Source organism: Panthera tigris, chromosome F2, assembly GCF_018350195.1.
Source record: "Panthera tigris isolate Pti1 chromosome F2, P.tigris_Pti1_mat1.1, whole genome shotgun sequence".
Classification (NCBI taxonomy): Eukaryota; Metazoa; Chordata; class Mammalia; order Carnivora; family Felidae; genus Panthera; species Panthera tigris.
The window spans coordinates 26,643,354-26,667,057 of NC_056676.1; the positions used below are offsets into that span (position 1 = coordinate 26,643,354).

At 34.6% G+C, this 23,704-nt stretch overlaps 1 long non-coding RNA gene across 2 annotated transcripts in view; it reads left to right on the forward strand.

Moving 5' to 3' along the window:
- The first annotated feature begins 11,740 nt into the window (after nt 1–11,740).
- The window catches only part of LOC107179462, a 66,034-nt gene continuing 54,070 nt past the window's right edge, over nt 11,741–23,704 (forward strand). The window contains exon 1 of one of the 2 annotated variants that reach the window (XR_001510095.2): nt 11,741–11,827. This is a non-coding gene — a long non-coding RNA (uncharacterized LOC107179462). Of the gene's footprint in view, nt 11,828–20,717; nt 20,803–23,704 lie in introns of those variants that run through there. The other variant, XR_006212989.1, reaches the window with a different exon arrangement.

Genomic DNA, 23,704 nt, shown 5'->3' on the forward strand with positions numbered 1-23,704 from the left:
CTCAAGGATTTCGATGGCTTCCTGTCTCACATTTAGGTCTTTATCCATTCTGAATTTATTTTTGTGTGTAATGTAAGAAAAGAATTTTGAATATGTTAAAGTTATATTTATTTATCCTATTTTAATATTATAGAGATTCTTAACCATGTAGGTTGACATCATAAACAGTGTTGCAAGTTTCTAGACATTATTTATTTCCATAAAGTTTCTGTCTTTTCTGTATCTTTTTTCATTCTAAGATTCCAAATACATGTATGTTAGACATTTTCACTGGGACTCTAGCTTATTTTTTCACCTATTTTCCATCATTTTGCCCCTCTGTGCTTCTGTCCATTATTTTCTAGTCCACAAATATTTTCTTTGACTGTGTCTAATATGTTTTAAATCCCATCTATGGAATTGACTGTGATGCTCCTTTCAGCTTCTAAAATTTTGTCAAAATCACTTTGTTCACTGATAAAATAGATCCTGTTCTCTTTATATAAGTTTTCAATAAAAGTTTTATTAAAACTTAAGCCCTATTTGGGTGCCTGGGTCACTCAGTCGGTTAAGTGTCCGACTTCAACTCAGGTCATGATCATGTGGTTCATGGGTTCAAGCTCTGCACTGGGCTCTGTGCTGACAGCTCAGAGCCTGGAGCCTGCTTCAGATTCTGTGTTTCCCTTCTCTCTCTCTGTCCCACCCCTGCTCATGCTCTGTTTCTCTCTCTCAAAAATAAATAAACATTAAATATATATATATATATAACTTAAGCCCTATGATGATCTCTCATTTACTTATGAAAAAATGTTATTCATCACTGAAATAAATGACAGTATAAGGCTTTGAAATCATATTTTTATAGGTAACTTTGTAGATTGTGTTGTAATAATATAAGCAATATTTGTTAGTATTATTAGCATTTGTAAGCATTTCTAAACTTTCCAGGGTCATTATTACAATAGTCATAAATTTTATTTTTAACTTCCAAAGTTTCATTGGACATTGTTGAATAAATTTTGATGTCCTTTGTATTCTGTTTATATGTTTGGTACTTGATATGTAAATATTTTTAGTAAACTTATGTTGCCTGGTAGTATAATATTGGAAATTACAACTCTGTGTATTAAATTTGAAAGTCTAATAATGTACATAAGCAACATTTAATATTTTTAAAATACTAACTTGAATGGATATGTCTCATTTACTTTTAGAATCTCTTTCTTTATATTTGTGCTTATACATATACATGTGCATATATGCAGACACAATACCTATATAATGAAGATATATAATGTTAATAGTTAATGGGATCCCTAGAATAACTTTTTTCTTTCTATTCTCTTAGTAAGGAAAATTTTCCTATCATGTGACTTATGCACTATTGTTCTGATCCAACCTAACATGTTCCTACCATTTAATCCTATGTATTATTTCAACAAGTTTTCAACTTGAATAGTATGCTTGAAAAGTCAAAGTAAAAAGAAAGTAAAATTTAGTAAGAATTAATTTAAGATGTATTATTTTGCATCCCAATTCTCATTTCAATTCTATATAGTGATAGTAAGATAAATTTTAATTAAATTTGAAATCATATTCTCCTTCATTTACCATATCTGTGTAACAGTTCCACTTATTATTCTGACACATTTACTCTATAATGCTCCAGAAATTCAAGAATTCCTTCTGAAAGGAAATGCAGAATGGAACATGTTGTTAATTTAAAAAAAGAAAAATTCTGGAAAATAACTTTTTGTGCCTCACTATTTCTTAAATGCTATAGAAAAATAAGTCACTTCTCTTCCCACCATGAAGAGATTACAATATGATTATGGAAATAAGACTGAGAGTGACAACAAAGTCAAAAAACTAATCCCAATAGGATTAGAATCTAATCAGTTTCATTGTGTTGTAATTGTACTTCTATATTGGAAGAGCAAAATAGTAATACCAAGTCATGTATTATAAGTATTAAATATGTCTGTGAAGAAGTTGTGGGATTTAAACTTAGACCTTGCATTTTGAAAGACAGTGAGGAATTTATAAAGTGAATATGTAGAAATCATATAAATCACAAAGATAAGGCTTGGAGGGGACAGAAAGCAGAAGATAAAATAATCTAGTTTTCTCACAGGTTATAATCATTGATCATTTAATGATCAAGTAGCAAAATGATAAAAGTATCAATATGAGAATGACCATGTAAAGATATAAAATAAAATAGTTGAAAATAAATAAAATAATATAGTTGAAATCATCTAGTAGGCATTTCAAGCATTTACTAATATCTTGCTCACTTCTTCTTGGTACTTACAAGAAATGTTCTCTCCTTCCTAAGTTTATGGTCAAAGGGCTGTGAACAGAAAGGACTGCTGTCACTTCCAGGCTGACATATTGAATTCCCAATGCAGGCTCTTACATGCTCCCATTTTCCAGAGTGGACCCTGAAACATTTGTGTTGAGAGGTGAGTGCCACAGAAGCAGCCTGGGATTCTGAGCTGCTACACAGAAGAGCTGCTGGAGAAATGCCCAGATTGTAGGGCACTTTGAACAAGAAATAAACTTTTCTGTGACAAGTCACTGCCATGTTGTATTCTTTTATAAGGCAGCATAACCTAGTCTTTTCTGATTGACACAAATTAAGCAGTGGTTGGGGCATAAGTAGGAGAGGAAATCTACTGAGCCTGTCTGAAGATTTAGATAACTAAATATACTGCCAGAAATAATAGCCATAAAGAAAACTGCTAGTAAATGTATTAACATTCCAAATTATCAGGAAAACAACACAAACTTCCATAAAAGAAATAAATAATGCTTATGTTGTGAAAGATTAAAAGGAAGCAGTGGGAAAAAATAAATGACATAATTAACCAAGCACATATATCATTTAAATAAATGTAAATGGGCTTACTCGACCATTTAAAATAAAAGAGTCTCTATTAGTAGCAAGAACAAAACCTAATAATATATTACATATAAAATACACATATGATAAAATAACCCAGAAAAGCCAACATATAGAAAAGATATAGTCATTCCAGGAACAGGCAAATGAACAAAAACCAAAAGGTAGGGTAGTAATTTTAAATCAGAAAAACTTAAATTTAAGGAAAAAATAATTAAATGAAAAGAATAACAATATAATTTATAATGAAGATCAAAGAGAATATTTATTCACTAAGTAATATAGTCATAGAGCTAAATCATCAAGAAACCCAAGGAAAAAAGACAGAAACACGTTGTAACAGAAAAACTTAATATTTTTCTCTTATATGAAATTAGTTGATAAAACAAAAATAAACATGTAAACAATCTAATATGGTCAATATGTAGTATAATTTTTAAGTTTTTGTACACTGATAATAAAAAGTATTATTTTTAAAAATGCCAAAATTTGGTCATGCATAATATTATAAAATATTTAAATCAGCTTTGAAAAGGCAAATTAATGAGGCCTATACCCTTTGATTCAATTTAAGAAAACACAAATTATGTAAGCAAATTTGAAAAGTAATAATGTGCAAACCAAAAAACTGTGTGTGTGTATATATACATATATCTACATATATATATGTATATTAAATACCATAAAATTAATCCATTTCAAGTATACAATTCAATGCTTTTTAGTAAGAACTACCATAAATTAGTTTTAGAACATTTTTATAAACCCCAGAAAAGATTCCTAATATCCATTTGTAATCCAAACTCATTCCCATCCTATTTCTATCTCCATGCCCAGGTATCCATGAATCTACTTTTTATCTCTCTAAAAATATCTTTGTTAGACGTTTTATATAAATGGGACCACACAACACATAACCTCTTATGTCTAGTTTCTTATACTTACAATGTTTTCTGAAGTTAATCCATGATGTGGTATGACTAGTAGTTGCTTCCTTTTTATTGCTGAGTGGTATTCTATTATATAGATATGCTACATTGCATCTATTTATTTACCAATTGATGGACATTTAGGTTGTTTTCACTTTCTGACTACTGTGAATAATGGTGCTGTGAATATTCACAAGCAAGTCTTTGTGTGGACTTATGATTTCATATATCCTAGGAATGCTGGGTCCTATAGTAATTTATGTTTAACTTTTTGAGAAACTGCTACACTGTTTCCAAAGTGACCGTACTATCTTACGTTCTCCCAGAAATGTATAAAATGTTTTCTCCCTCTACATTGTCACCCATGTTTGTTATTATAAGTTCTATTTCCTAAAGTATATCTAGTTAGTATGAAATAGTATCTCATTGGAGTTTTAATTTGCATTTCTCTACTTATCATCTTGTCATGTACTTACTAGTTCTGATGTGTGTTTTTGTTCAACACCACCAAGCAATTAATCCTGACATTATCTACCTGGAGATAGCATCAGATGCCATAGGTTAATGGTTCAGTCCTTCAAGACAGCCCCCTGCCCCCACTTCAGAGATAAAATGCAACTCCAGGTTGTCACCTTTGCTTCTGACCAAGCAGCTATAGATAGAACATTCCCACGATCCTTTCCTCAGGTTCTGTTAATTTTCTAGAGCCGCTCAGAGAACTCACAGAAACATTTTACTCACTATATTACTGGTTTATGAAAGGATATAACTTAGGAACATGGAAGAGATGGAAGAGACACATAGGGCAAGTTACAGAAAAAAGGTTGAAAGATAACTTCGGCTGCCTCCATTCTTACCTCAAACTTTCTAGGTGGGTTCTTCTTTCCAGCTTGTCTTTTGGCTCAGGTGGAAGACCCTGAGGACAAAGCATCCCCTGAGGGGAACCAAAACTACCCCTTCAAGCAATAAGGACTTCCCTGAGCCAGCAAGATCTGCCCTTGACTGACCACCACTGTGATTGATTGATTTCACCTTTACTATCTGTACATCCGCACCCACCTGTGCCCCACATTTTCCTTATATAAACTTGGTAGTATATTCAGCATTTTGGAGACAGTCTTTGAAGATGGTAGTCTGCTGTCTTCCTAGTGTTGGCCTCACTGAAATAAATTGCATTCTTGTTTTACAACCAGTCATTCCTCTGCGTTTGGATTTCATCAGTGCTGAGTGGTTAAATATGGTCTGTTAGGGACCCCTGCAACCAGGTGCTCCTGTACTCTGGCTACGGGGTGAGGAGCTTCTATGTTCTCTGGGTGCCCTGCTCTCTCCACATCCCTACATATTAACCAACCTGGAAGCTCTCACACCTCATTCTTTTGGGTTTTTATAGCAGCTTCATTACATACTCAAGGCTGATTAAATTTATTGAACTCAATTTCCAACCCCTCTCTTCTCCTGGGAGGTGGGTGTGGGGGATGGGCCTGAAAGTCCAACCCACTAATCACATGGTTGGTTCCCCAGGCAACCAATCTCCATTCTCAGGTTACCTACTGGCTTTCCAAAAGTCACCTAATTAACATAACAAAAGACACTTTTATTGCTCTCCTCACTTAGGAAATACCAAGGATTTCAGGAGCTCTGTGCCAGAAACTGGGAGTAAAAACAAACATATATTTCTTATTATAAATCACAATATTACATTACCTAATAAGGTATCTTCTTTGGAGAAGTGTTTGTGAATATTTTTGCTTATTTTGATATTATATATATATATATATATATATATATATATATGATATATTATAAAATATGTCATATTTACTATATATCATATATACAAATAGTATGTGTAACAATCATGAGTGCATGTGTATGTGTAAATAGCACATGGGAAACAATTAAAATCTCCCTCTCTAAACTTACAAACCTTTTTAGGAAGAAAATTCATAGTCTAAGATATTCATATTAATTGAAAGAAGAGTGAAAATAGGTGAGGTAATTATCCAACTCAATAAATTTGAAATTACAAAATTAACATAGGAAAAACTGAAAATAAACAATATATGCGTACTGAAATAAATAAATGATAAATAAATTAGTAGACCTTATAAACTGAGATCTATTTTGGGGGAAAACAACTAGACAATAATATTTATAAATTATTTTTTAAGCTAAACAAGTGAAAATCAGTATCACACAAATACGTGTATACACACTGATAACAGAAATAATCACAGATACAGATGTGAGGAGTAAGGGAGATGATTAATCTTCAGAAATACCGAATAAAAGCTGTGCTAATTAACAACAGGTTTACAACCGATTGGAAATATGTACTATGTACACCCCCCCCACACACACACACACAATGGATTCCCAAACCCTTAGCCATTTCACTTTCTGGTTCTTCTTCTCTTCTCCATTTTGTGGGCTTATTTTTGTGGGCTTTGCAATGAGCATGCTCCAAAGAGCAGGGAAGAGGGACTGAAAGTGTCTGAGTCACCTCAGGGAATGTATATTTGTTCCGATCAGACTACTTTTTGCCTTACACCTCTGTAGTACTCAGCCAATGATGAACCAGGGGAAGGACTTACATGCAAGGAGATCAACTGTTTGCTGTGGCTGCCCCAAGTGTGCCTGTCCATCAGACACCTGTTATTGCAACAACATTGATTAAAGCCTCGCTTCACTGTTCTCCGAGTCTCCGTGTCCCTCCTTTGGGTCAATGGACTTATTTCTCACAGTAAGTCATGTGAGGCTAATTTTCTCCATTCTATGCCTGAGTGACAGGTATTTTTTTTTTCTAGGAAAATATAAACTGCCTTTATGATAGGGAAAAAATAGGATAAAATAGGCAGAGGGGAAAGATTAGGACTTGAAGTCCCAAGGTGGGGAAAAACAGACATTTTGGAACAATCCTGGGAGTGTCTGACCATAGCAAACCCCTTGAAGCATAAGGTTCTTCTTAAGAATGTAACAGACACCACCTACTCTGTCTCAGGTTTCCCTCAGGAATTGGACAAAAGACCTAACTGAAAATAAGTAGTAGACCATAAAATGTATGACCCACAAGCAATGATATGGCCATAGACCACCCCTCATATAATGGAATTGAGCCAATCAAGAATGGACAACCCAGCTAGAGCTATTCAGCTAATAAGGGTAGGACCTGAGAAAAAACAAGGGGGGAAGGGAAGGGAGGGATGACCAAACTTTATAAAACAAGGTTCTTTGCCTATAGTCACAGGCATTCACTTTCAAATGTCTCCCCTCTATAAAGAGAACTTTCATACTATTCTTCCTTTCTGATCTTATACTTTAATAGACTTTGCCTGCTGCTCAATTTGTGTCCACCTCTTGAGTCTTCAAAGCAGCTAGACAATGAACCCGGGGTACTGAAGTAAAAAATCTTGTAACACCACCACCAATCACAGAACAGATAGATAATGAGTCGTCAGAGGAATAGATTTGTCAAACAGCTATGCAAAAACTGGACTGTTTTCTAGAGCAATTCGTTAAGAAACCGTTGATTTCAAAGCTATTTAAAATTCTCTGGAGCATAGAAAAAAGAAGAGAATTTCCAAATTTTTTATGAAGGTGACCAAATATTAACACCAAACAGTGATAAAAAGTGCACTCCATTTGCTACATAGTCCCCCACTAGCCCCAAATAAATGAATAAATAAATAAATAAATAGTAAATAAAATAACTCTAGACCAATTTCACCCATGAATATGAACTTAGAAACACATTAAATAAAATTTAGCAAACATAATTCAGAAGCATATTAATCAAGACTGAGTTTAATTCCATATATTCACCTGTCCTGCTATCTCTCTGAACCTGACTGTTCAAGTACCAACATCTACAGCATTTTGGCATTTAAATACTCTTTATTGATATTTGATGTTCATTCACTGGTCGTCATGAACTGTTCAAAACACCAGGTGACTCTTAGGTGCCTTGAATCACTATTAGTCTTCACTATTAGACTTCATGGTGAATGGCTTATTCTTTTAAGAAGTCTCGGGACTGTCCAGTGCTATATTCTCCATTGTGCTCTGTATTACAGTTCATCTCAGCTTTGTTTTGTATTTGTGAGTGATAACAGACATTTTCCTGGACCAGAAACAATTGTTAGGTCCTTCATTTCCACAATATATATTTATTTTTGCATATAATTTATTTAACCAATTAGATATAAAGTGGTAGCTTTGCATTAAAAATGAACTCAAAACACCAATATAATATTTAAATGTAACATTTTCCAAATTTTAAGAATAAACAGACAAAAAAATTTGATTCAGTTAGTGGTCATATCCTGACTAGGATATATTAAAACTAGTACCTCTAGAGTAGAAAACTACCAATCTTCATCTCTCTTACCTTAACCTATAGCTAATGTTCATGTATCTCTCTTTCTATAGGGCTATTACCTAACTATTTCCTTGAATTTCCTTAAAATTCTACTTTTACATAAGAGTTGAAAAGCCTTTCAGGATAAGCTATACATTCAGATTCCTTTCACAGGGCAATCAATAGCATCTGATTATCATATGAATGGAGGTCAATGCCTGTCCTGATTGGGAGAAAAATACCACAGCATCAGTACCAATAGTTGATGGTGTAATAAGAGGATAATGCATGGCTTTTATATGCATTTTCTGTTCTTATTAAAAAAAGACTAGAATCTAGTTCTTACTAAAAAAAGACTAGAATAGGTGCTGCTGAAGGGCACTAAAAATACGGGGGTTCTCTCTGGCCTTGCCTGTGACTAGCATAAAGAGGCCTAGAGATCATGGTAGCCAAGGTGTTGGGAAAGCACTTCATTAAAGATGGGCTTCCTAGAGAGAGGAAGGAACACTGTGGCTTTAGAGCAGTGAAGAAGCAAGTCCAGACTTACAGGAAATCACATACCTCAAGTCTGGAACAGTCAAACCAGCTTGAGGCCATCTATCACCATAGCAGCTAGTGCCTACAGGAGCTGTTTGAACCCTAGATTCCTGGAGAGAGTACAATACCAGAGTGACTACATCACAGAGCTTCTGACCCTGAGATCCAATAAGTAGATGTTCATAAAGCAAGGATCAAGAGCTTTGGTTCTCCCTGGGCATTTGGCTCTGAGGGTGAACAGGCATTCATTAGAGAGATAAGGTTCAAGTTTGAGAGATAGGTCTTAAGTATTAGCCAGAGCCTATCTGAGGCCTCCTAAAGCAAAACAGCAGGCCCCCCACCACAGTGGAGAGGGCTCAGAAGGCACAGCTGTGGCAGTCATAGAAGGCTAGGACCAAGGAAGAAAATTATTATAAATCTTAGTGACTCCAAGAAAAAAAAATATATACTAGGTGAGAAGGTGTTAAACACTCATTCTTCCTAATCCTAAATATGCAATTTACCTGTTTTTTGACCTATTTGAGTAATATTTCATTTCTAGTATCTCTAAAGAATTAACATGCAAATTTTAAAGTTTGTATTTTGAAAAACTTGAGTGTTAGAAAGGATTGTAGAAATAATATATTCCATCACATATCCATAAAAACCATTTCTAAATGAGAAATGTGACACTTTGGGAGATTTTCTTACTTGCCTACAGTCATGAGAGGTAATGAAAGAATTAATACTCACATTGCTGATTCCTAGCACAAACTTAGTCTCATTATTATGCAGTATAAAATCCTTCTGCTACTAAAGAGTTAATTTGCTAAATAAAATTTCTAGTTTATTTCCCTTTGTAAAAACATTAACAACTAATGGTTTGTCAATTTAAACCGGCCAAAACACACATTCTTTAAAAAATAAAAAGCTGCTTATGGATATTCTAGCTGCCCATAGATACTGACAACTCCTATATGATTATATAAAATATATACAATGCCACCATATATGTATTGGTGATCTATCTATCTATCTATATCTACCTAAATGGATAGAAAGATATGCAGATAGATATCTATATATGTAACTTCATATGTGAACATACATGTATATAGAGAGAGTTAGCAAATAACTATTCCTTGAGGATATAATTCATGGATATATAGTTAGCCCTTTTTTCCCTGTTGCTCCTTAGCTATAGCTACCTCTACTTACTAGTTCAGCAGTTCCAAACCCATTCAGAAAGATGTCACTGGAAGTGACATCAAACACTGCTTGGTGTAAAGCTTTGGATCTAAAAGTCTCAGGGTATCTTTAATGTCTACAATGAAAATCTTGATCCCTGCCTGCTTATGTGTCAAACCATTCATATTATTAAATAAATCAACTTTTATAAGAAATATATGTATAGATAAATAGATAGGGAGTGAAATCCTTTTCTAGGAACATGAGAAAGGGAATGCCATTTGATTCTTTATAGGAGGTGAGAATTGTCACAGAGCGTACAAAATTTGCAATCCTACAATTGACAAAGACATGATGAGGGGTCATATCCCCTCACTCAGCATAGTAGTTGAGAAAATGGCAACTCTACTTTCCACACTGCTTTTCTGACACAGCCTACTTTAATTATTATAATAGAAGCAACTTGGAAAATATAAGACTGGTAAGTTAAATTATTTCCTTATACATATCAGTGAGAAGTTGACCAATTTGAAAGTTTGTCTCAACTACTTAGCAACCTATTTTTCCTACTTATTGGCATGACATTCTTTTCATTTTTATTTTATTTTGAGAGCACTTAAGATCTTAGCACAATTTTCTTTTGATGTATAAATTCATTGTTTAATTATATTATTTATTTTTATATTTCAGTTTTTTTGTTTTATTAATTCTTTTTCCCCCATAGGCTTTGGAACAACACAGTGCTTGGCATATAATGTATAAAGTAAGACACATATGTATTGAGTAAAAAAAATATATAATTATTAAAGTACATTACATAATGAATGTGAAATTAAGCAAGTTAGAAATGAAGCAAGTTTTTCTTTTTTTTTTAACTCATTTCCTTTTTAGAAATCATTGTGTTATGTAGGCCTTATCTAGAATCAGAAATCTGGGGCTAGGTCACAATAAAACCACTTTCTTTGGTTCTTAATTCTACAATTTCACTAAGTTTCCTAATGGGAAAATATAATAATAAAACAACAAAGGAATGTATTAAAATAATAATTTTAAGAAACTTCCAGTTTGGGCTGAAATAAAATAACATCTTCTCTAGTCCTCCCCCTCCACCCCCGCCGCCCCGAGAACCTAAAAACTTGAACATAATGTAACAAGTAAAAACAGGAAGCCTGTATATGGAAAGAAAAAGATGGACTGACTGAGGACCATGGGATTGAGGAATGAAAAGACAGTGAGCTCCCTGGTGGTTCTTTTTGTCTTGCCAAATAGCCAGGATGAGGCACCAGAGCTTTCAACCTGGAACCACCAAAACATCCAGGCAAAAAAGGACCTAACAAAAGCCTGCTCCATCTAGCCAAAGGAGAAGGAAATGAGTAGCCAGGTAGATTGGTCAACTTGTTGACAATATCTGCTTTGCTCCATCTAAGTACCAATGGAAAAACTCTCCCCTCTGGTCCCCTGGCATCAGGGGGATTGAACACAGACCCAAATTTCTACCCCTGCCCTTTGGCATAAACAGGTACTTCTGTGATTACCCCACCAGATTGTTCTTGGTCAGTCCAAGCAAAGAGCTGAACTTTCACCCACAAGGCAGCAACAAGGAAGAATCAGACAGTGCAAGTTGGTGCCAATCAGCATCCTGTTTCTTTATCTCTCCCAGTGTCAGTGAGGCCCAGAGGCACAACACTCCACCTGCACTCTCCTCCACCCTATCAGCAACGAGCCAGTATGAGGGGGTATGATGTAGTGCTAGTGGCACTCTGTTTTCCCCGATAGGGTAGTATTTGTGGGGATCACAAGGGAGCCGAGTTTCTGTGCCCATTCAACGGCAACAAGGTAATGCAATACTATGTTCTGTTTTTTCAGGGAATGGGTCAGTGGAGCCCAGTAGGAAGATGAACATCCATGTATGGGTTCATCACACCCAGACCTGTGTGCTACAGCTAAAATCAGGTGACTGCTAGCTGAAAAAGTTGAAATAGGTCCAGGATCTCACGACATCTCTTAGACCTCCAGAAAGCAATCAAAAATCAAAAATCACTCCATGAACCAAAACAATCACAGCTTGAATGAGAAAAAACAATCAGTAGATGCCTACATTGATATCAAACTCAGATACTGGAATTATTTGGCAGGTTTTAGAAGTAGCAATCATGGGGCGCTTGGGTCAGTTAAGTGATTGACTCTTGATTTTGACTCAGGTCATGATCTCACAATTCATGGGATCGAGCCCCACATTGGGCTCTGCACTGACAGTGTGGAGTGTGCTTGGGATTCTCTCTCTCCCTTTCTCTCTCTCTGCCTGTCCCGAGCTCCTGCTCTCCCCCTTTCTCAAAACAAATAAATAACTTTTTAAAAATTAAAAAAAAATGAAAAAGAAAGTAGCAATCATAAATTTGCTTCAGTGAGCAATTATGAACTTTTGTATATAGTAAGTGAAAAAAATAGCAAATCTCAGCAAAAATGGAATGTAAGTTTTTTAAAAAACAAATCAAAACTGTGGAACTTGACAAAAAGGTAAATATGAAAAAAATGAAAGAAACTCTCACTGGACCAACTCAGTAGTAGATTGGAGATGACAGGGGAAAGAATCATGAATTTGATGATGGAACAATAGAAATTACCTAATTGGAACAGTAAAGACAAAAAGACCTTTGATAACCTGTGAATCAATTTTAAAATGTCTAATATTCATGGTGTGAGAATCCAGAAGAGAGGAAAAAACAGAATGGGCTGAAAAATTATTCATGAAACAAAGGCTAAAAATTTTCAAAATTTGGTTAAGTGCATAAATTATTAGATTCAAGATGCTGTGTAAAACACAAGCAGAATAAACCCAGAGGACTCCATACTAAGGCACGTGATAATCAAATTTCTGGAAACTTTGCTTTTAGCAAAGAAAAAGTCATGAATGCAGCTAAAGAAAAATGACCATTACCCAGAAAAAAACAAAGGTTTGAGTAACAGCAGATTTCTGATCTGAAACTACAGAGCCAGATGGAAATACCCATCATTTTTCAAATGCTAAAAGAAAGAAACTATCAATCCTGAATTCTGTATTCAGCAAAAATATCTTCAGGAATATATTCGTTATCACATGAGGGAAAACTAAGAATTTGCCCCCAGCCTACCTACCCTTAAACAATGGTTAAAGGAAATTCTCCAAAAAGAAAGTAAAATAATAATTTTCACTTTAATTTGTACATTTTAGCTGTTAGTTTATCAGTCTAACATTCCTAATGTTAGAGTTCATTATGTATGGATTCATTAGTTCACTTACCAACTATATACCAGACACATGATTATAAGGCCTTCAGAGGCATTAGGATAAGTACATGGAATACAATGCTAAATGTGATAGAAATGTCCGTGTGTACAGAGAACATAAAATTTGGTGAGAAAAATTCACATTGGGCACATAAGGAGACAAATGTGTGTGTGTTTACAATTATTTTGAATCCTGTGAAAATGTATAGGATTCATGAGGATACACCTCCTCTACTGGATCAGGTGGGAGAAATTTCTGAGAACACATGATTTAAGATGATGTTGAAAAAGGAAGGAGATAACAGGGTTGGAGAAGGAGAGACCAAGTAAAGGTGGAGGAAGAGCATTCAAGGTAAAGAGACGGCATGCAAATAACCCTGACATGGGAAGGAAGGAGTTTAGTGCTTTCTAAGAACTAAACACCAGCACCACTGGAATTTAGTGTATAACGGACAAAAGGAAACTTTTGAGGTCGACAGGGCCTGAAAGGCATGGAGCCCATTTTAAATACCAAACTTTATCATGAAGCTGCAGCAGTGTTTTAAATGGGAGAGTATTATGATCAAAATGCTGGCTCCTGTAAGTCCTGCCCAAAGCCCCTTCTGTCAGTAAACACAGTCTGGTAACATATTGATTCTTGTTCATAGTGATTCTCCTGGAGAGCAGGTACCACAAGGTTCTTCTTTTTGTGATAGTAGCAACTGCTGGCAACACATGTTTCTAGTGACTTTTTAGTGACTTATACCCTCTTTATCAATGTATTGCCCATTTTCTGGAGAACAATTCAATTGAACATTACTTTTTCAACACCTTATCTGTAGAACTTCTTCCAGGATTCTAATTTTTTTTTAAGTTAAATGAAACTGATGGAATTACACTTAGAATAGTGCATGGCACAGAAATCCAAGACAGAGAATTAATTTGAGTTAGCATCTGTAGCTTACACAGAACTTCTTCAAAGCCCCCTGAAGCTGTCCTAGGGAGGCAAGACTAGGTAATACTAGTTACCGGTTAAATTTCAGTGTTTTCGCCAGCCATGTGCCCACAGACACACCTGTGCTGAGAGAAGAGCAGAAATGTATGTGCTTTTCTAGCTCAAGCTGATGGCTAGGCATCCTAGCCTCCTCAAGAGCTTTTAATGAACATTCTTCTAGTAGTATGTGGATTTAGTTAATGAATGTGTCTGAACTTCATTTTTATGTACATTGTCTGACCCCATCTCTTCCTCTCCTTTCTGTAAAAGGCTCATGAACACCTATGTAAACTAGTTCTTTTTAAAAAAATTTTTTTAATGTTTTATTTATTTTTGAGAGAGAGAGACAGAGCCTGAATGGAGAGGGGCAGAGAAAGAGAGGGAGACACAGAATCTGAAGCAGGCTCCAGGCTCTGTGCTGTCAGCACAGAGCCCGGCACGGGGCTTGAACTCACAGACCGCAAGATCATGTCCTGGGCTGAGGTCAGATGCTTAACTGACTGAGCCAGCCAGGTGCCCCTAAATTAGTTCTTATGAAGAGCTCTGACTATATCACATAGTTCCACATGCCAGATGGGCAAACACAACTATAATAGAAACCAGTTGATATAGTCCATGAATCAACCTATAAAACAACAAAATGCTTATTTTGTTTGTCGATAGTGTTCTCTGAGAGCCTCTCTTAGAGAAAGTAGGCCAGGCAGATTACTCAAGTGTACTTACGAGCCACAATTAAGGAGAAGCTAGGCGTGGACACCTACTTCTTTAGTGGGTGGTCTGCCCTTTTCGTCCTTAACGTAATTCTCATTGACCTAAATCGTTTTCCTCTCAGGACTCCATCATAACTGTACTCACATGAATCAATCTCTCTCTCCCTTCTAGACACCATACTGTCCTCTATATTACTACATCTGACTTGAAAACCAAATTCTGACCTGATAGTTTTATTGGCCTGTATCTATTCCTTAACATCTGAACTGTAGTTTAGATCAGTGTGGGGTTAACATCTACTTACCAGAGTTAAGCCTCCAAGTAACTGGAGAGTAAGATCCAGATCCTTCCATTTGAAAATAAGTGCAAAATAATGATGGCACTTCCAATCTGTCTAAAGTAATTTTCTATTAGATTATGATTATTTCTTGATAATCTGACAGTTTTCTTTTTTAAAAAAATTCTATGAACAAGGGGCTCAGTTGTTAAGCATCTGACTCTTGATTTTGGGTCAGGACATGATCTCACAGTTGATGAGTTTGAGCCCTGCCTCAGGTTCCATGGTGATAGTGCAGGGTCTGCTTATGATTCTCTTTCTCACCCTCTTTCTCTGCCCCTCCCTGCTTATGCTCTGTCTCTCTTTCTCTCAAAATAAATAAATAAACTTTAAAAAATTCCAGACTTCCCTTAATAGACTTGTTTTATCATTACAAAAAACATATTAAGGAGACATTTAAACATGGTTGCAGAAGAAATCTTTCAAAAGATATCAGTATAAAAGCATAAGGAGAAGGTCATTTTTCAGAAAAATAATGAGATTTCTAAATATAATAATTTTTAAACATGGTGGCTCTATAATAATTTTCATAATTCCTAAATTTAAATATACTTTCAAGTTACAAAAATTATAGCCCAATATAATAATATTAATAATTTTTAAAAAAATGTCTACCATGTCAGAAATATACCAAATGTGTTATTTCTTTTTATCTTAGAAACATCTCTATCTGATAGCTATTATATGCTTATTTTATTTTATTTTCAAATATTTATTCATTTGTTTTGAGATAGAGAGAAAGTGTGAGCAAGGGATGGGCTGGGGTGGGGAGGCGGGGGGTGGGGTGGCGCGGATCCCAAACAGGCTCCATGCTCTGTGCAGAGGCCCATGCAGGGCTTGATCTCAAGACACTGAGATCGTGACCTAAGCCGAAATCAAGAGTTGTATGCTTAACCAACTGAGCCACCCAGGTGCCCCTATGCTCAGTTGAAAATGAGAGGTGTTTAAGATTACATAGCTAGTAAGTGGTGCAGCTTTAATGGAAACTGAAGTTGGTTTGGAAACCCTGTTCTGGATTCTAGTTCACTACAGCAAGATGTTAGGTTTCGACATATATAATATTTTGACCACTTTATGTTATAATAAAATAACACTGACACAGAAATTCCAGCGAGAATAAGTACTGCTCAAGATTGTAGTCACACACCCTGAACGTTATTCGACAGCACACAAAGAATAACACTTTTGAACTTCCAAACAAGCCTGGCTATGAATTTTTCCATTTTGCATTTTAAAAGGCTTGTATGTTCTTTGGGGTAAATATGATCAATCATGTTTGTTCCTCAGAATTAAGTAGTCCTTTATTCCCATAAAATTCATTATATGTTTAAGAGATACAATAGATTATAGGTATAACTACAGTTATTAACCTCCTCATTTTCCAGATTTTGAACACTATGAGTAATTTATTACTTGATTTTTATTATATGAATTCCAAATTTTATAATACAGTCTCTTTATGGATGTTGTTCCCCGAGTATAGGAATTTGGTATGTATTTAAAGGGCTGTTATTGTTATTATTATTGCTGCTGAAGACCAATCCAACATTCATTTGTGACCAACTATTTTATGCTACAGCAGAGCGAACGCCACTGAATAAAAACAAACGATATAGTTCCTGGCCTCAATAAAGTAATGGCCTGATTCTAGTACATTGTGTAGACCAACAGTTATGGAAGGGGATTCTTTTGAATCTTAACAACTGATAATGATCAGCTAAACTCCTGATAATAGAGCTGCTTAAAATTCTAATTTTCTGATTTTATTACAATATGAGGTAGAAGCAGGTTCCAGGATGCTTTGTGAAATGAGATTTAGAGGAAACACCACGTTGTACTTATTACTCTTGATATTCAATGCCTACCGTCTAGTATCTCTTGATTTTAACTTATAAATTTTGTTGTTTTCTGCCTATGGTCTAATATACTAAGATTCCACCTTATAATCTTTTTTCTAACTGCCTGTAGTTTCGTTTTCGTGATTCTACTTTGTGATCCACAGGGCTGACTGTTTACAGTGTAGTAATCCTAAGTCTTCAATCCCAATTATTCTCTGTTATTATTCATACTTTCATCTCTACTTATCGGCTAACCAACAACCCAATCACAATATAGGCAAACTAAATGTTAAGAGCTAACAGTGTTACCTGGTTTTAAATCATGATTGCATCTCTGGTTCCTGGGAAATCCTCCACTATGTATAACTGTCTTCTCTCAATGCAAATGGGAAAATCCAACCCCATTAAAAAATGAGAGAGAGATTTATTTTCATTGCAAAGCAAGGATTATTTATCACTCAAAATAAGTTGATGGTAAAGAGTTCAAATTACAATGCCAAAACTTTAGAGATGACTTCATTTAGATGCATGGTTTGTACTGATTTGTGATTTACATTGAGTATAGTATTATCATTATCATAGTGTATATGATTATTGTAATATAAACACATTCTTTATTTAAAAATCGGTTTATTAACTTATCAACGTGTACCATAAAATTCAAATGTCTCAATAAGATTAATAGCATGGCATAGTAGAAAGAGCAAAGAATTTGGAGTTTATTTGCATTATAAAATGAATTGATAATAACTTTACAAATTTACAATAGGGAGGAAATGAGAAAATTGATATGACATTCTTCTGTAAAATGCAACAAAATTTTTAATGTAAGTAAGTATCTGGGAATTGATTAATCTTGTTGGGATCATTCTTAAGAGAAGAGAAATACTATGATTACATATAAAAATTATACAGAAGTTATGTTTTTAGATTTGTTGCAAAAATATTACAGCTTCTTGATTCCCTAAGATGTCTAAACAGTGTTTGTGAAACTACCCCAGGGCTGAGATAATTGGTTTCACTTTGCTATTCCTCAGTTTCTACATTTACATTAGCTGTACTACCAGAGAGACATGCTTGTTTATTTTTTTCTAAGTAGGTCGATAATAATATTTAGAGAATATAATGAACAGAATATATCTGGTACCATGAGCATTAATTTCTCATTTTGACCATGATCTTAAATGCAATGCAAACAATGATGGGCATTTAAGAATATGAGCGGATCACAGATGACAGGAACGCTGGAACAGCTAATACATTGGACCAATACGTGGGGGAGAAAGCTGTTCTTGCGAGTGAAGTGCTAGAAAAGAGTTTGCAGTCATTCCATTTCGATGTAATAGCTGCCCAACAGAAACACACAGTGGAACTTGCTCAGCTAGAACAGCAGATAACACAGCTTGAAAGTGACTTTGCAGCTGCCAGGAAACTTTGTAGTTAGAAAGATCAGCTGCACCCTTGAGATTGTGAGAAACAGGGAAATAGATATCTGTTCAACAATCACATTGCTATTGATAAGGAGAGGGAACTGGAAACACACCACTTCATGCATTTTTTCCTGAATTATTGAGAAATATATATTTTACCTTAAATTTGGTGATTCCATCTTTTTCTTGTTGTCTCTAAATCCAGTGTGTACCTTAAGTGTTGGTGATAGAAATGGATAGAGGCTAAAAATATATAAAACTGTAGTATTTATGAATTTATGCCGGTAGATGGTTAGAAGATAAATCTGCCTAAACTTTAAGTGCAAATCCTTCCACATTCACTTTGTATTTCAGAGGCAAAGCAAAGGACACGTATTTCCTAGTGAAGAAAATGACACATGTCTGACAGGTGAAATTAAAACCATCTATCCAATTCAATTTACTAAGTGCTTATTATATAGAGAGGTATATATGTTGGCAACACACAGATGGATAAATGAGGCAAATTCCTTATCTTCCTGGAGCTCATATCCTGATGGCAGTTCATAGAGTGGCCCACTGTGATATGCAGGCTCCTACTGTGTGGTTCACTGAAAAGTATACAAAATATGTAATTTGTATTATTCATTAAGTTAAACAAAATTAACATGAAAGCCAATCACTTGAAATCAAATCAATAGTATGTATTCTCTACATCCCAGAATTTTCCAGTTTCAAATTATTTCAACATACATTCATAAAGCATGAGTAGTGAATTCTACTATCTTAGACTTTTTAAACTCATGTTAGTTTATAAAATTGTGCTTTCTTTTTGAATGCAGATTATTGGTAGAATGTGCTCAGAATTGAAGAATAAAAGAATTGGCCATTGAGAGTTCTAAGACCTTTAAGTTTTCCGTAGAAAAACAAACAAACAAAATACTATAACTCTTAGATTTGGAAGAAGTTTTGAAGTGCTTCATTATCTAGAATTATTTAAAGTCATCAGCAATAATAATACCAAGTCTCTCTCTCTCTCTCTCTCTCTCTCTCTCTCTCTCTCTATATATATATATATATATATATATATATATATTTTTGGTGGAAGGGGGGGTCTGGTCTACAATTTAACAATTCGTTGGGGAAAAGCCATTTAGAACTGAATAGGCCTAAATCCATACCTTTTATTAATAATGACAGAACTGATGGAATGTTGAAATATGTATCCATAAGAAGATATCACATGCCATTTCCTAAGTTTTGTACACCTGAGAAAATATGTTAATATAAATAATTGTTGTGTTCAAATTATAGCCAAACATATCTGCAGGTTTTAAGCTGTCTAAAGTAATTCCACATTCTCAATGAATAATGTTTAACATTTGAACCAAAAACAGTTCGGCACGAATAATTAAAGGCTTAAGTTAAATACATAGACAGTCATTTAAATTTAGATCTGCAATAACATTTACTATTATTCTCCAAGGCTTTGACTGCTTGACAGAAACAAAGTACTCTGGGATTAATTTCAAGAAATGGTGCCAACTGTGCCACAATTTGCTGTAATTAAGACATGAAAGAACACTAAATATTCAGATTAAAAGAAGCATGATGGGGCATGATAGAGAGTCAAGGTGTGGCAGGGAGCCAATAAAAAAAAAAACCTAGCCAGGAATACCATATTGATGGATACAAAATCTTTGATTATATTTAATGTCTTTTCTCACTCAAATTTAAAGTGGAGACACGCTTGGTAAAAAGATAATAAAATTGAAAAAGAAAGTGACAAACATTGTATTCTTATAAAGCTAATTAGTTTAAGTGGTGTGGAGAAGTCATTAGGAGGGTATCATAATTACCTTTATGGTGTAGGGATTTCCCTGTGTGTCACATCAGTTTGCTTTAGAGCTAAATGAAAGAGCTATATAGGTGTTAACTCAAAGAGATCAAATACACTTTTTGTATTCATTAAATTTTTCTTCATATTTTAAAGAGAAAGAATTCATTTTGATCCAACGAGTCTCCTTTTTAATTCCCTAAGAATTATGGGAAATACTTTCCTTAGCCTTTGAACTTTTGCGTATTGATTAACACTACATTTAAGCTAATGGTGACTCTTCTTTCCAACTGACTTTTTTTTTTTTTAAGAGAGTCCCTTTAAGGTTTTGATCCTAAAAGAGATGTGGATACTTGACCCAGTTGCTAATGAGGGGCTGTATAATCTCCAGTACCCTATAGCTCAAAATAGCAGGATGCAGTATAAAAAGTACATCATAAGAGGCACTATTGGAATGCTTTTTGTCTTCACAGGCAATACGCAAAAAGATAGGACTTTCTAAGAAAGTCAGAAGCTGGTCTCCTGCAGGCACAGGAAGCCATCAAAGTCAAAGTGGGTAAGGTGATGAGCCTCGACAGTGTGGTCAGGAGACTGAAAGCAAGCATCTGGGATACACAGGGAGGAAAGCATCCGAAAGAGCAATCTTTGTCATTAGATCAGGTCTGCAGCAGCCAGAAGGGGATCTGCAGAATCTGCATAGAGCGGGGCTTTGTGAGAGGGACCAGTGTACCCCAATTTGTGAACTTCACCAGAATGTAATCTGTTCTAGTCTGATGAAAGAGAATTGCACATCACAGATGTGTGATTAGGGGCTCCAAATAGGAAACGTGGAACGTTTTGGGTTTTAAGGAAGATGATGCAAAGAGTCCGCATCTTCAAGAGAACCATAAAAACAAAACTGAGTTGTTTCTACACACAGAGATCTTTGCAGAAAATGCATAATGTCTTTCAGATACAGACTATGTATCTTAGCCCTTTCCCTGAGGTTGCAAATCTTCATTTAGGGGGGGTAAAAAAAAGGCCTGAAATAAAGGGCTTAATATACAGTGCTTGTGAACAATGCAAGTTGATCCTCAGTCTAGAATTTGACCAGTCTAGTAAAAAAATAAAGTAGTTGAAAAGGCATCAAAGTATTTCACATCCACTGGTATTTACATGACTTACATAAGATAGAAATACAGGAATTCATTTCATAGCATAAATAAATAATCAATGTTGCTCATAATCTATGGTACATAATAATCACACAACATTGAATCTCTCTCAAGTCTTATGTTCGTTAAGGTTTTTTTTGTTGTTGTTGTTCTATATATATAAGTACTGTGAAGCTATGAACATTATTATCATTATTACTTTTGAGCTTGTTTGTCTCAACTTTGTGGTAGAATACTTTTATGAATAAAATATTAATGAAGTTACTGGGTACATAATAGACAGCGTTTGTCAACCCCCTAATTTTTCCTTCCACTATTCACAACATTGCCAGATACGTGTTTCTGGATAAAACCCCCTAGAGGTCTCCTGCAAATTCTTTTTCAATACAACCAGATCATTGCAGATAATTGTATTACACAGAGTATCGATCCAAAATCGTTGTGCACCGGAAACATCTGAAAAAACATGATTATAGCTTTCTGTTTATTGTTCGTACATCATATAAGCAGGCTTTTGTGTGAATCACCTGTAAAAAAGGCAAGGTGGAAACATCAGAGAAATTACCTCTTTACAAGAATCTATTGATCACTTTAAATCAAAGAAGTATGTTTGACATAAGATTACCTGCCAGTTTGAACATTAGGTACACTATGTTATAGCCTCGGGCAGTTGTAAGTCTGACAAAGGGATTGTAAATAAAGCAAGCAGCTGCGAGCGCCTCTGGCTTGGGATCAACTCGGGCTCAAGTCCAAGGCATAGGTAAACTTAAAATAATTTACCCCCTTTAACCAGCACATAATGAATTAGAGTAGACTCTTAGGAGAACCGTGAGGCATAAATCTCTTAGTCATTTCAAAATCGGCAAACTTCATAGAAAATTCACATCATGCATAGTTGACAAAAGGTCTCTTTTGTGTATGTGCCACAAGGTGACTCAAGTAGTCTTGAAGACAGTCTATTGGTACAAGTAGATTCTTCAAAAAAAAAAAAAAAAAAACTTCCTTCAGCATTCTTATATCCATAGTCATTTACATGTAGCCTGATTGCTCAGATCCTTTTAACTTAAAGACCATTAACCTCTCAATGTCGATGTCTAAAAATTCTCCTCAAAACTCATTTAAAAAGTTTGGTGCGTTTTTCTTTTTTCATAAGAAATATGTATTGTGAAAGGTGAAAAAGCATACAAAATAAAATGCTGCACCCAAATCAGTTTTGCAACTACATTAACAATGCTAAAAACATATCACTGCAAAAATGTCAATTGCTTTCATTTGATTACATTTTTATTTGGTCAAGAGCAGGGAGGGCCATAGTTCTTTTACATATTTTTTAAGCTTGAACGGTTTTTATTTTTTTTTTTAATTTTGAAAGCACATTCATTGTAAGTTCTTTATTGGATTTTTTTCCCCCACACTTTAACATGTGTTGAAATTATTAAACATTTAACTCATTTGTTCTGAGAGATTTCGATGTATTTGGAATTTAATAAAGATGAGCTCTGGGTGATGCATTCTTCCTTGTTAAATATTTAGCTGTTTGCGTTAGCTCTGTGGTTTCCTGAGGCACAAATTTAAACTGTTAATATATAGCAGGTTTAAGCTATAAAAATAGTAGATGCTGTAATTTCTTCTGGGGCAAAACTGGTCAGTTTGAACACTTGCAGGAAAACAAAGTGAACATGTATGCACATATTTATTAAAATATAAGCAGTCAGTTGCTCAAAATCTATAAAGAGATTCTGAGAACCAGATATTCTTAGATCTAATTTATAAGGGAGTCATCATTCAGCTTCAAAGATGAGTGATAAATGTAGAATATTTATATAGAGTATCTTCTTTACGAGGTTGCCTGTAAAAGATACCTCTGATGTCAGACTGTAATACCTTGGTTTCTAACTTTATTGAAGCTTAGTATAAACATCATTTTTTGGACATAAAATGAGAATCATTAAAAGCAAAGATGGTCTGTTTTTATACAAATATGGCCTTCTCCATTTCTATTTATATTGATTTTGGGGTCTTAAAAGAATTTTTTCCTTTTTCTTCATTTTAGATTACAAGATTGAAATGACTGATTTTCATAAAATATCATGATCTTTAATGCAATGAGATTTAAAATGCAGTGATATTTAAAAATACCTCCAAAAATGTACTATATGACATAACGTGTATAAATATATATGCAAATATATGATTAAAGAAATAAATATTCACCTTTCATGGTACGCATTTGAGGCAAATAGGAAAATAAAAAGCAGATAAATACTTTTTAATGGGGAAATATTCTAACAAAATGTACAGATA